Here is a 13,711-nt window from a genome sequence, read left to right on the forward strand (position 1 = left end):
ATAGTGTAGCGAATTTCATGAAGATTGATGATGTGCAGTGGCGGGGCAACATAAATAGGTGGCGCTCTCGTTCAATTTTGCCCAAACAGTCCCGAGCACACGACAAAACGTAAATTTTCGCATTCCTTTGGGGGGGTACGCAAAACTAGGCGCGTTTCCGCGCATGTTCAGGTCCCCTACCATGCGATTTACTTTTGAGAAGAATAATAATAAGAATTAAAGCTGCAAGCAGCGTTGGAGGCCCTCGCACCTCTGGCGCCGCTTCGGCCTATTGCACCGCCCCCTTCACCCTGCAACCTCCCTCCTGCAGCACGACTGCACTCGCCCAAAGCCTTATGCCCATTCTTCCAGAGTTTATCTCCATCAAGAGGTGATTTTCCTCATCAGAAGATGAACTTGCACCTCAGCCTGAGCAGTCATGACATCTAAAGCATTCATGACCTTGTTTCAAACAAACTGTGTTGAATTCCCACAAACCGGAGCATGATGTTAGCAAGAGGAAAATTCCATGTGGCCACTAGGTGGCGCTATAGTCGTTTTCATGTAGAACCATGTTCAGGTTGGAACTCTAATGAGAACAGGAAAATATCAGTTCAACTGGTCAACTGACAGCAGAGCTAGAGCCACTTCCTGTTTCATGGCGAATGATATAACCATAGGGGGCGCTATAGAGCCAAATAACCAGCATATGTCTATTTGAATCACTTCCAGGCCTGACCACTGTCCTCCCTGCCGAGTTTGGTGGAGAACAGGAGTACATTTGGTCCGTTACAAGTACTTCCTGTTTCATGGCGGTGGACGCCATTCGCCATGGTTTTGCTTGACAACGGAACTTATGGTTTTTTTTCTGTAGTGTCATGAAAGGGTTTGACCTGATCTGAAGCACTGTAGAGTGTCTGAGGTTAATCCCTGATGAGCGGGACCCCAGTGTCTGACAAAGGCACTACCTCTATCAAGTGGGCGGGGCTTAGGCCAAGATCAGAAGTAGTTCTATGTTTCTGCTCAGGAGCAGACCCTGATTAATCACTGTAAGTATGATGGTGATGGCATGAAAACTGAGGTATTTATACTGACTAATGATATTGTGGCGTCTTATCCAAGTTTGTCATCGCGCCACGGTCTCGCCATGCAGCATTGAGCAATGTCCAGATGACAACATCAGGACTTGTAGTTGTGGTTGGCATGGAACTGAAGTGAAACATTTGCAGTTTGCTACAGAATGAGTGTTGTATTTCAGAAATAATGGATTACATGCTTGATGGCGAAACATCAAAACTTGATGAGGTGCCGCCGCTGAACGCCACTTCCTATTAGAAAATTTTCAATAACTTTTGACCACACATGCCTCTGGAGTGTTCAGACATAGTTTGAGGTAAGTACGATAAAATCTGTAGGAGGAGTTCGTTCAAATGCAAGGCAAAGAAACATGCAAAAATGACCACCAAAATGACAATTTTTACAAAATGGCCGACTTCCTGTTGAAGATATCATATAGGTCCAAGAGGCTTTTTTGTACATCCTTCCAAGTTCTATCAGTGTTGTGGATTTCAACCATATCGGTCAATGTAGTGGGCAGTTAAGATCAATGCAATATTTGTAGGGGGCGCTATAGAGCCATATTGCAATTTTTCCAGCAGATGTTAATGTGGCTGAGTTCCTTCTCTGACCACACTCTTTCGTTGTGAGTTTGGTGAAGCTCAACATTACAATGGGTCAGTCACAAGTACTTCCTGTTTGATGGCGTCGGACCGCTATTCGCCATGGTTACGTTTGGCAAATCAGCTTGAGATTTTTCTTGTGGTTTCATGAAAGGGTTTGACCTGTTGTGAAGCACTTTCAAGTGTGTAAGTTTCATTCCTGAGAAGATGGATCCCTGCGTGTGAAAAAAAGCACTTCCTGTTGGAAGTGGGCGGGGCTTAGGGCTGGACCGGTATTGGTCATACAGATCTATTCAGAGCTACACCCTGAGTAATCTCTGCAAGTCTGATGGGGATTGGATCAGAATTGAGGGATTTATAGTGATTTATGATGTCATGGCGTCTTATCGAAGTTCGCCATGGCGCCACGGTCTCGCCCTGCAGCATAGAGCAACAGTTTTCACCGGATATCATCACCAACTTGTTTTCTGTTGTCTGACCCAGTTTGGACCTGGTTGTGTCCAAAACGTGAGATAAGTGGGTCTTCGAGTAAAAACCATGACTTCCTATCGCCAGGGGGCGTGGCCGATTCATATTCCAAATATTGACATGTAGATGTGTTAAGGATGGGACTGGCATCATACATGGCCATTTTGGTTCAGATATATTGTTTTATGTGGAAGTTATATCACTTTCGTTCTTCACGGCGAGACGTCTAACTTTGAGGCCCCGCCCCCTCCATGCCCTTTCTCCTATTAGAAAACTTTCAATAACTTTTAAAGACACATGCCTTCTGGACGTCCTAAGCTTTTTTGGTCGCGATATGATAAAATCTCTAGGAGGAGATAGATTTTGAATATGTCAGCAAAACGCCAAAATGGCGACTTTGACCCAAAATGGCCGACTTCCTGTTTGCTTTAGGGCATTACTCCAAGAGGATTTTTTGTTCGCCCATGCATTTAGAATATGTGTAGCGAATTTCATGAAGATTGATGATGTGCAGTGGCGGGGCAACATAAATAGGTGGCGCTCTCGTTCAATTTTGCCCAAACAGTCCCGAGCACACGACAAAACGTAAATTTTCGCATTCCTTTGGGGGGGTACGCAAAACTAGGCGCGTTTCCGCGCATGTTCAGGTCCCCTACCATGCGATTTACTTTTGAGAAGAATAATAATAAGAATAAGGAAAAACGGAGCAATTACAACAGGCCTTCGCACCGCCGTCGGTGCTCGGGCCTAATTAAAGCTGCAAGCAGCGTTGGAGGCCCTCGCACCTCTGGCGCCGCTTCGGCCTATTGCACCGCCCCATCGGCCAAGAGCCTCCCTCCAGCAACACAGCCTCTCTTGCCCACAGCCATATACCCATTCTTCCAGAGTTTATCTCCATCAAGAGGTGATTTTCCTCATCAGAAGATCAACTTGCACGTCAGCCTGTCCAGTGATGACATCTGAAGCATTCATGACCTTGTTTCTTACAAACTGTGTTGAATTCCCACAATCTGGAGCATGATTTCATCAAGAGGAAAATTCCACGTGGCCACTAGGTGGTGGTAAAGTTCTTTTAATGTACAACCATGTTCAGATTGGAACTCTAATGAGAACAGGAAAATATTAGCTCAATTGGTCAACTGACAGCAGGGTTAGTGCCACTTCCTGTATAATGGCGAATGATTTAAACCATCACAGGAAGCCATTTTAATCATGATGCTGTAAGAAGTCAGTCATATTTTCAACCATGAGTTCATGAAGGATGATATTAATGAGTTAGAATTAGTTATACAGAGGATAAAGGGTTAAAATGGTGGGACTTCCTTTTCCCAGGGCTATGGTGTTGAGAACATCAGGACATGAAGTGGCTTTTTTGTTTGTCCTGGCATGTTATATAAATATGCCACATTTTACTATGTCGTTCAAAGCAGTGGGTGGAGCTGATAGACTAAATATTGATAGGGGGCGCTATAGAGCCATATTACCAGCATATGTGTATTTGAATCAGTTCCAGGCCTGACCACTGTCCTCCCTGCCAAGTTTGGTCGAGATCAGGAGTACATTGGGTCAGTTACAAGTACTTCCTGTTTCATGGCGGTGGACGCCATTTGCCATGTTTTGCTTGAGGAAGGAACTTGAGGTTTTTTTTTCTCTTATATCATGAAAGGGTTTGACCTGATCTGAAGCACTGTAGAGTGTGTGAGGTTAATCCCTGACGAGAGGGACCCTGCTGCAGGAAAAAGGCACTTCCTGTTTCAAGTGGGCGGGGCTTAGGCCAAGACCAGAAGTAATTACATATATCTGTTAAGAAGCAGACTCTGATTAATCAGTGCAAGTGTGATGCTGATTGGATGAAAATTGAGGGATTTATACTCAATAATGATGTCATGGCGTTTTATCCAACCTTGTCATGGCGCCACGGTCTCGCCATGCAGCGTTGAGCAATGTCCAGATGACAACATCAGGACTTGTAGATGTGGTCGGCATGGAAGTGAAGAGAAATATATGCAGTTTGGTACAGAATGAGTGTTGTATTGCAGAAATAATAGATTCCGTGCTTGTTGGCGAAACATCAAAACTTGATGAGGCGCCGCCGCTGAACGCCACCTCCTATTAGAAAATTTTCAATAACTTTTGACCACGCATGCCTCTGGAGTGTTCAGACTGAGTTTGAGGTAAATACGATAAAATCTGTAGGAGGAGTTCGTTCAAATGCAAGGCAAAGAAACATGCAAAAATGACCCCAAAAATGACACTTTTTTCAAAATGGCTGACTTCCTGTTGAAGTTATCATATAGGTCCAAGAGGCTTTTTTGTACATCCTTCCAAGTTCTATCAATATACTGGATTTCAGCCATATCAGTCAATGTAGTGGGCAGATATGATCAATTAAATATTTGTAGGTGGCGCTATAGAGCCATATTGCAATTTTTCCAACATATGTCAATGTGGCTGAGTTCTCGGCTGGTCCGCGCTCCTCCCTGCCAGGTTTGGTGTAGATCAGCAGTACAATGGGTCAGTTACAAGTACTTCCTGTTTGATGGCGTCGGACCGCTATTCGCCATGGTTACGTTTGGCGAAGGAGCTTGAGATTTTTATTGTGGTATCATGAAAGGGTTTGACCTGTTGTGAAGTACTTTCAAGTGTGCACGTTTTATTCCTGAGGAGATGGACCCCTGCGTCTGAAAAAAAGCACTTCCTGTTGGAAGTGGGCGGGGCTTAGGGCTAGACCGGAATTGGTGATATGAATCTGTTCAGGGCCGGACCCTGATTAATCCCTGCAAGTCTGATGGGGATTGGATCAGAATTGAGGGATTTATAGTGATTTATGATGTCATGGCGTCTTATCAAAGTTCGCCATGGCGCCACGGTCTCGCCCTGCAGCATAGAGCAACAGTTTTCACTGGTTATCATCACCAACTTGTTTTCTGCTGTCTGACCCAGTTTGGACCTGGTTGTGTTCAAAACGTCAGATAAGAGGGTCTCCAAGTAAAAACCATGACTTACTGTCGCCAGGGGGCGTGGCCAATTCATAACCCAAATATTGACATGTAGATGTGTTCAGGATGGGACTGGCATCATACATGGCCATTTTGGTTCAGATACATTGTTTTATGTGGAAGCTATATCACTTTCGTTCTTCACGGCGACACATCAAAATTTGAGGCCCCACCCCCTCCATGCCCTTTCTCCTATTAGAAAACTTTCAATAACTTTTAAAGACACATGCCTTCTGGACATCCTGAGCTATTTTGGTAGCGGTACGATAAAATCTCTAGGAGGAGATAGATTTTGAAAATGTCAGTAAAACGCCAAAATGGCGACTTTGACCCAAAATGGCCGACTTCCTGTTGGTTTTAGTCTGTTGCTCCAAGAGGATTTTTTGTTCGCCTGAACATTTAGAATATTTATAGCAATTTTCATAAAGATTGATGACGTGCAGTGGCGGGGCATCGTAAATAGGTGGCGCTCTCATTCAATTTTGCCCGAACAGTCCCAAGCACCCCAAAATATCAAATTTTTCACATTCCTTTGGGGGGGTACACAAAAATAGGCGCGTTTTCGTGCATGTTCAGGTCCCCAAAAATGCCTCCAATGTTTAAGAAGAAGAAGAAGAAGAAGAAGAAGAAGAAGGAAGAAACGGAGCAATTACAATAGGCCTTCGCACCGCCTTCGGTGCTCGGGCCTAATAAGGAAAAAACGGAGCAATTACAATAGGCCTTCGCACCGCCGTCGGTGCTCGGGCCTAATTAAAGCTGCAAGCAGCGTTGGAGGCCCTCGCACCTCTGGCGCCGCTTCGGCCTATTGCACCGCCCCTTCACCCCGCAACCTCCCTCCAGCAGCACAGCCGCTATCGTCCACAGCCATATACCCATTCTTCCAGAGTTTATCTCCAATCAAGAGGTGATTTTTCTCATGAGAGGATCAACTTGCAACTCAGCCTTTCCAGTGATGACATCTGAAGCATTCATGACCTTGTTTCTTACAAACTGTGTTGAATTCCCACAAACTGGAGCATGATTTCATCAAGAGGAAAATTCAACGTGGCCACTAGGAGATGCTAAAGTTGTTTTAATGTGAGAAGAGGAAAATATTAGCTTAATTGGTCTAGAGCCACTTCCTGTATAATGGTGAATGAGTTAAACCGTCACAGGAAGCCATTTTAATCATGCTGCTGTAAGAAAGCAGTCATATTTTCAACCATGAGTTCATGAAGGATGATATTAATGAGTTAGAAATAGTTTTACAGAGGATAAAGGGTTAAAATGGTGGGACTTCCTTTTCCCAGGGGGTGGGGCTATGGTGTTGAGAACATCAGGACATGAAGAAATTTTTTTGTTTGTCCTGGTATGTTACATAAATATGACACATTTTACCATGTCGTTCAAAGCAGTGGTTGGAGCTGATAGATTAAATATTTACAGGGGGCGCTATAGAGCCATATTACCAGCATATGTGTATTTGAATCAGTTCCAGGCCTGACCACTGTCCTTCCTGCCAAGTTTGGTGGAGATCAGGAGAACATTGGGTCAGTTACAAGTACTTCCTGTTTCATGGCGGTGGACGCCATTTGCCATGTTTTGCTTGAGGAAGGAACTTGAGGTTTTTTTTCTCTAATATCATGAAAGGGTTTGACCTGATCTCAAGCACTTTTGAGTGTGTGAGGTTAATCCCTGATGAGAGGGAACCCGCTGAAGGAAAAAGGCACTTCCTGTTTCAAGTGGGCGGGGCTTAGGCCAAGACCAGAAGTAGTTACATGAATCTGTTAAGGAGCAGACTCTGATTAATCAGTGCAAGTGTGATGCCGATTGGATGAAAATTGAGGGATTTATACTCAATAATGATGTCATGGCGTCTTATCGAACCTTGTCATGGCGCCACGGTCTCGCCATGCAGCGTTGAGCAATGTCCAGATGACAACATCTGGACATGTAGATGTGGTCGGCATGGAACTGAAGTGAAACATTTGTAGTGTGGTACAAAATGAGTGTTGTATTTCAGAAATAATGGATTCCGTGCTTGATGGCGAAACATCAAAACTTGATGAGGCGCCGCCAATGAACGCCATCTCCTATTAGAAAATTTTCAATAACTTTTGACCAATCATGCCTCTGGAGTGTTCAGACTGAGTTTGAGGTAAATACAATAAAATCTGTAGGAGGAGTTCGTTCAAATGCAAGGCAAAGAAACATACAAAAATGACCCTAAAAATGACACTTTTTTCAAAATGGCCGACTTCCTGTTAAAGTTATCATATAGGTCCAAGAGACTTTTTTGTACATCCTTCCAAGTTCTATCAATATACTGGATTTCAGCCATATCGCTCAATGTAGTGGGCAGATATGATCAATTAAATATTTTTAGGGGGCGCTATAGAGCCATATTGCAATTTTTCTAGCATATGTCAATGCGGCTGTGTTCCCGACCTGACTGCGCTCCTTCCTGCCAAGGTTGGTGGAGATCAACCGTACAGTGGGTCAGTTACAAGTACTTCCTGTTTTATGGCGTCGGACCACTATTCGCCATGGTTACGTTTGGCGACGGAACTTGAGATTTTTCTTGTGGTATCATGAAAGGGTTTGACCTGTTGTGAAGCACTTTCAAGTGTGTAAGTTTCATTCCTGAGGAGATGGACCCCGGCGTCTGAAAAAAAGCACTTCCTGTTGAAAGTGGGCGGGGCTTAGGGCTAGTCTGGAATTGGTCATATGGATCTGTTCAGGGCCAGACACTGATTAATCTCAGCAAGTCTGACGGGGATTGGATCAGAATTGTGGGATTTATACTGATTTATAATGTCATGGCGTCTTATCGAAGTTCACCATGGCGCCACGGTTTCGCCCTTCAGCGTAGAGCAACAGTTTTCACTGGATATCATCACCAACTTGTTTTCTGCTGTCTGACCCAGTTTGGACATGGTTGTGTGCAAAACGTGAGATAAGTGGGTCTTCGACTAAAAACCATGACTTCCTGTCAGCAGGGGGCGTGGCCAATTCATAACCTAAAAATTGACATGTAGCTGTGTTCAGGATGGGACTGGCATCATACATGGCCATTTTGGTTCAGATACAATGTTTTATGTGGAAGTTATATCACTTTCGTTCTTCACGGCGAGACATCAAACTTTGAGGCCCCACCCCCTCCATGCCCTTTCTCCTATTAGAAAACTTTCAATAACTTTTAAAGACACATGCCTTCTGGACATCCTGAGCTATTTTGGTAGCGGTACGATGAAATCTCTAGGAGGAGATAGATTTTGAAAATGTCAGTAAAACGCCAAAATGGCGACTTTGACCCAAAATGGCCGACTTCCTGTTGGTTGTAGGCTGTTGCTCCAAGAGGATTTTTTGTTCGCCCGAAGATTTAGAATATATGTAACGATTTTCATGAAGATTGATGACGTGCAGTGGCGGGGCATATTAAATAGGTGGCGCTCTCATTCAATTTTGCCCGAACAGTCCCAAGCACCCCAAAATATCAAATTTTTCGCATTCCTTTGGGGGGGTACACAAAAATAGGCGCGTTTTCATGCATGTTCAGGTCCCCAAAAATGCCTCCAATGTTTAAGAAGAAGAATAATAAGAAGAAGAAGAAGAAGAAGAAGATTAAAGCTGCAAGCAGCGTTGGAGGCCCTCGCACCTCTGGCGCCGCTTCGGCCTATTGCACCGCCCCATCACCTAGCAACCTCCCTCCAGCAGCGCGGCCGCTCTCGCCCACAGCCATATACCCATTCTTCCAGAGTTTATCTCCATCAAGAGGCGATTGTCGGCATGAGAGGATCAACTTGCAACTCAGCCTGTCCAGTGATGACATCTGAACCATTCATGACCTTATTTCTTACAACCTGTGTTGAATTCCCACAAACTGGAGTATGATTTCATCAAGAGGAAAATTCCACGTGGCCACTAGGTGGTGGTAAAGTTGTTTTAATGTAGAACCATGTTCAGGTTGGAACTCTATTGAGAACAGGAAAATATTAGCTCAATTGGTCAACTGACAGCAGGGTTTGTGCCACTTCCTGTATAATGGCGAATGATTTAATCCATCACAGGAATCCATTTTAATCATGCTGCTGTAAGAAGTCAGTGATAGTTTCAACAATAAGTTCATGAAGGATGATATTAATGAGTTTGAATTAGTTATACAGAGGATAAAGGGTTAAAATTATGGGACTCCCTGTTCCCAGGGGGCCGGGCTATGGTGTTGAGAACATCAGGACATGAAGAGACTTTTTTGTTTGTCCTGGCATGTTACATAAATATGCCACATTTCATCGTGTCGTTCAAAGCAGTGGTTGGAGCTGATAGATAAAATATTTACAGGGGGCGCTATAGAGCCACATAACCAGCATATGTGTATTTGAATCAGTTCCAGGTCTGACCACTGTCCTCCCTGCCGAGTTCGGTGGAGATCAGGAGTACATTGGGTCAGTTACAAGTACTTCTTGTTTCATTGCGGTGGACGCCATTCACCATGTTTTGCTTGAGGAACAAACTTGAGCTTTTTTTTCTCTAATATCATGAAAGGGTTTGACCTGATCCCAAGCACTTTTGAGTGTGTGAGGTTAATCCCTGACGAGAGGGAACCTGCTGCAGGAAAAAGGCACTTCCTGTTTCAAGTGGGCGGGGCTTAGGTCAAGACCAGAAGTAGTTACATGTATCTGTTAAGGAGCAGACTCTGATCTATCAGTGCAAGTGTGATGCTGATTGGATGAAAATTGAGGGATTTACACTCAACAATGATGTCATGGCATCTTATCCAACCTTGTCATGGCGCCACGGTCTCGCCATGCAGCGTTGAGCAATGTCCAGATGACAACATCTGGACATGTAGATGTGGTCGGCATGGAACTGAAGTGAAACATGTGCAGTTTGGTACAAAATGAGTGTTGTATTTCAGAAATAATGGATTCCGTGCTTGATGGCGAAACATCAAAACTTGATGAGGCGCCGCCGCTGAACGCCACCTCCTATTAGAAAATTTTCAATAACTTTTGACCACGCATGCCTCTGGAGTGTTCAGGCTGAGTTTGAGGTAAATACAATAAAATCTGTCGGAGTTCGTTCAAATGCAAGGCAAAGAAACATGCAAAAATGACCCCGGAAATGACAATTTTTTCAAAATGGCCGACTTCCTGTTGAAGTTATCATATAGGTCCAAGAGGCTTTATTGTACATCCTTCCAAGTTCTATCAATATACCGGATTTCAGCCATATTGGTCAATGCAGTGGGCAGATATGATCAATTAAATATTTGTAGGGGGCGCTATAGAGCCGTATTACAATTTTTGCAGCATATGTCAATGTGGCTGAGTTCCTGGCCTGACCGCGGTCCTCTCTGCCGAGTTTGGTGGAGATCAACGTTACAATGGGTCAGTTACAAGTACTTCCTGTTTGATGGCGTCGGACCACTATTCGCCAAGGTTACGTTTGACGAAGGAACTTGAGATTTTTATTGTGGTATCATGAAAGGGTTTGACGTGTTGTGAAGCACTTTCAAGTGCGTAAGTTTCATTCCTGAGTAGATGGACCCTGGCGTCTGAAAAAAAGCACTTCCTGTTGAAAGTGGGCGGGGCTTAGGGCTAGTCTGGAATTGGTCATAAGGATCTGTTCAGGGCCGGATCCTGATTAATCCCTGCAAGTCTGATGGGGATTGGATAAGAATTGAGGGATTTATACTGATTTATGATGTCATGGCGTCTTATCAAAGTTCACCATGGCGCCACGGTCTCGCCCTGCAGCGCAGAGCAACAGTTTTCACTGGATATCATCACCAACTTGTTTTCTGCTGTCTGACCCAGTTTGGACCTGGTTGTGTCCAAAACGTCAAATAACTGGGTCTCTGAGTAACAACCATCACTTCCTGTCGCCAGGGGGCGTGGCCAATTCATAACCCATATATTGACATGTAGTTGTGTTCAGAATGTGACTGGCATCATACATGGCCATTTTGGTTCAGATATATTGTTTTATGTGGAAGTTATTTTACTTTCGTTTTTCATGGCGAGATGTCAACCTTTGAGGCCCCGCCCCCTTCATGCCCTTACTCCTATTAGAAAACTTTCAATAACTTTTAAAGACACATGCCTTCTGGACATCCTGAGCTATTTTGGTAGCGGTACGATGAAATCTCTAGGAGGAGATAGATTTTGAAAATGTCAGTAAAACGCCAAAATGGCGACTTTGACCCAAAATGGCTGACTTCCTGTTGGTTGTAGGCTGTTGCTCCAAGAGGATTTTTTGTTCACCCGAAGATTTAGAATATATGTAACGATTTTCATGAAGATTGATGACGTGCAGTGGCGGGGCATATTAAATAGGTGGCGCTCTCATTCAATTTTGCCCGAACAGTCCCAAGCACCCCAAAATATCAAATTTTTCGCATTCCTTTGGGGGGGTACACAAAAATAGGCGCGTTTTCATACATGTTCAGGTCCCCAAAAATGCCTCCAATGTTTAAGAAGAAGAATAATAATAAGAAGAAGAAGAAGAAGAATAAGGAAAAAACGGAGCAATTACAACAGGCCTTCGCACCGCCTTCGGTGCTCGGGCCTAAATAAGGAAAAAACGGAGCAATTACAACAGGCCTTCGCACCGTCTTCGGTGCTCGGGCCTAATAAGGAAAAAACGGAGCAATTACAACAGGCCTTCGCACCGCCGTCGGTGCTCGGGCCTAATAAGGAAGAAACGGAGCAATTACAATAGGCCTTCGCACCGCCTTCGGTGCTCGGGCCTAATAAGGAAAAAACGGAGCAATTACAACAGGCCTTCGCACCGCCTTCGGTGCTCGGGCCTAAATATAAAGTAAATCTCAATATGAGACTACAAATGTCAACATAGCACTAACTTTGGAAACAAAAATAAAACATTTGAGTGCATCTCAGATGTGTAACTAAAACATTTGAGTTCTCATTTGACAACAGTTTCAAAATTAAACATGTGTAAACACTGTGTTCAGCTGAAATTTCTGCCAATAACATATTTGAGCTCTCACTCTTTTTTTTCTTTTTTTTATACTTTTCCTGTCCAGCATCATAGCAAGCAAAATGATAATCTGGTTGCTGTATCGTGCTGAACAAATTTGCTCTGCCAAGGGGAGGCCTATGGGTAAGGCTCCTCTTGATAATCTGATTAATTTATTTATTTATTTATTTACTTTGAATCACGGAATCTATGTAATCTTGCTGGACCTGGCCGTAGGGGACAGAAAAAGATGGAAAACAGTAAAAAGATGCAAAAGGGAAAGAAGAAAGGAGACAAAAACATCACAGACAGAAGGAAACGACCCTTCTATGGGGGTATTTTCCTATCTTTAATCAAGAGACCAATAGTTTGCTTTGAGAGCAAGATTTCTGGTTTTCACACTCAAATATCATCCTGCTCACTCTCAAAACTCTGCTCTCACACTCAGAAAGTCCCTCTTGCTTTCAAATATATTGTTCTTCCTTTCAAAACTCTGCGCTCAGACTTGGTCTCTTTCCCTCACACTCAGACATGTTCTCTTCGCACTCAAAACTTCTGCTCTTGGATATTCTTTCCTCTCTCTTGGGTTGCAGAAAGAGCTGTCTGTCAAACCTCCTCCAGCCAATAGAATACGAGCTAATTCGAGCAAATCGTCCTCACCTTCTTCAGGGTGCGCTTGTTTTACTTGACACAGTGACTCCACACTCTTAGTCCACATTTTGTTTGAATATAAACTATTTAGTAGTGACTAATTATCATTTTATGTTTTATATAACAGTGTCTCATTAAAAAAACAAATAAGTTTTTTCTAATAGTTTTGTCCAGTGTAATATCAATGATTAGCAAAGAAAACTCAACATGTTACGTTTCTGTCAGAGAGGACGGGGCTATTTTCAAAACTCAACATATCCCGACCGCAAAGGCTCATGGGAGATGCAGATTCAGCTGAAATTTAACCTTTTTTTTTATTGCTGTGCTATAAATTTGAGTTTTCTGCTTCAATTCATGTGTCATGTTAACAAGTAGACGATGTCATAAAGTTCTGCCCTCTTTGAATTTTAAATTTGGCACCATGAATGAAAAGGACAGTACAGGAAAGGAAACCACCACCAGCATCTAATAGTATAATTGAAGTATATTTAAGAAAGAAGCTTCACAGTATTTATTATTTATGTGTATGAGATGAATTTCATACAAATATAATTATATGGCCTTTGTGTACACAATACTTTAAGATAGTAAATAGGCTTTTTTATAACCACAAATTAACATTAAAAATAGAGATGGGATTTATGGCTCTTTGAAGGGAGCCGGATCTTGAGGAGCCGTTCCTTTCAAAGAGCCATTCAAAAGACTGGCTCGTTCTCACAATATCTTACAAAATTTCACAATATATAAGAATGACAAACAATCAAAATATGTACCGATATGAAATCTACTATACAAGATTTAAAAAAATTATAGGAAAAATATAGATATAAAAGGATAAACCAGAGCAGTCAGTGCAAATTCTAGTAAATATTTTGGATAGAACTCACAGTATTTGTTTCCAAACAATACTCTCTGCCCACAGATGCTTCACATGAATGGAGCGTGTTAGACATCAGGACATCAGACTTCTGTGAT

General features: G+C 43.1%; 1 protein-coding gene across 1 annotated transcript in view; it reads left to right on the top strand.

Moving 5' to 3' along the window:
- Nucleotides 1–13,711, top strand: part of LOC121628730 (NACHT, LRR and PYD domains-containing protein 12-like) — a 354,419-nt gene that overhangs the window by 59,299 nt on the left and 281,409 nt on the right. The gene's annotated exons all lie outside the window — the stretch shown is intronic.

Source organism: Melanotaenia boesemani, chromosome 18 (assembly GCF_017639745.1).
Source record: "Melanotaenia boesemani isolate fMelBoe1 chromosome 18, fMelBoe1.pri, whole genome shotgun sequence".
Taxonomy (NCBI): domain Eukaryota; kingdom Metazoa; phylum Chordata; class Actinopteri; order Atheriniformes; family Melanotaeniidae; genus Melanotaenia; species Melanotaenia boesemani.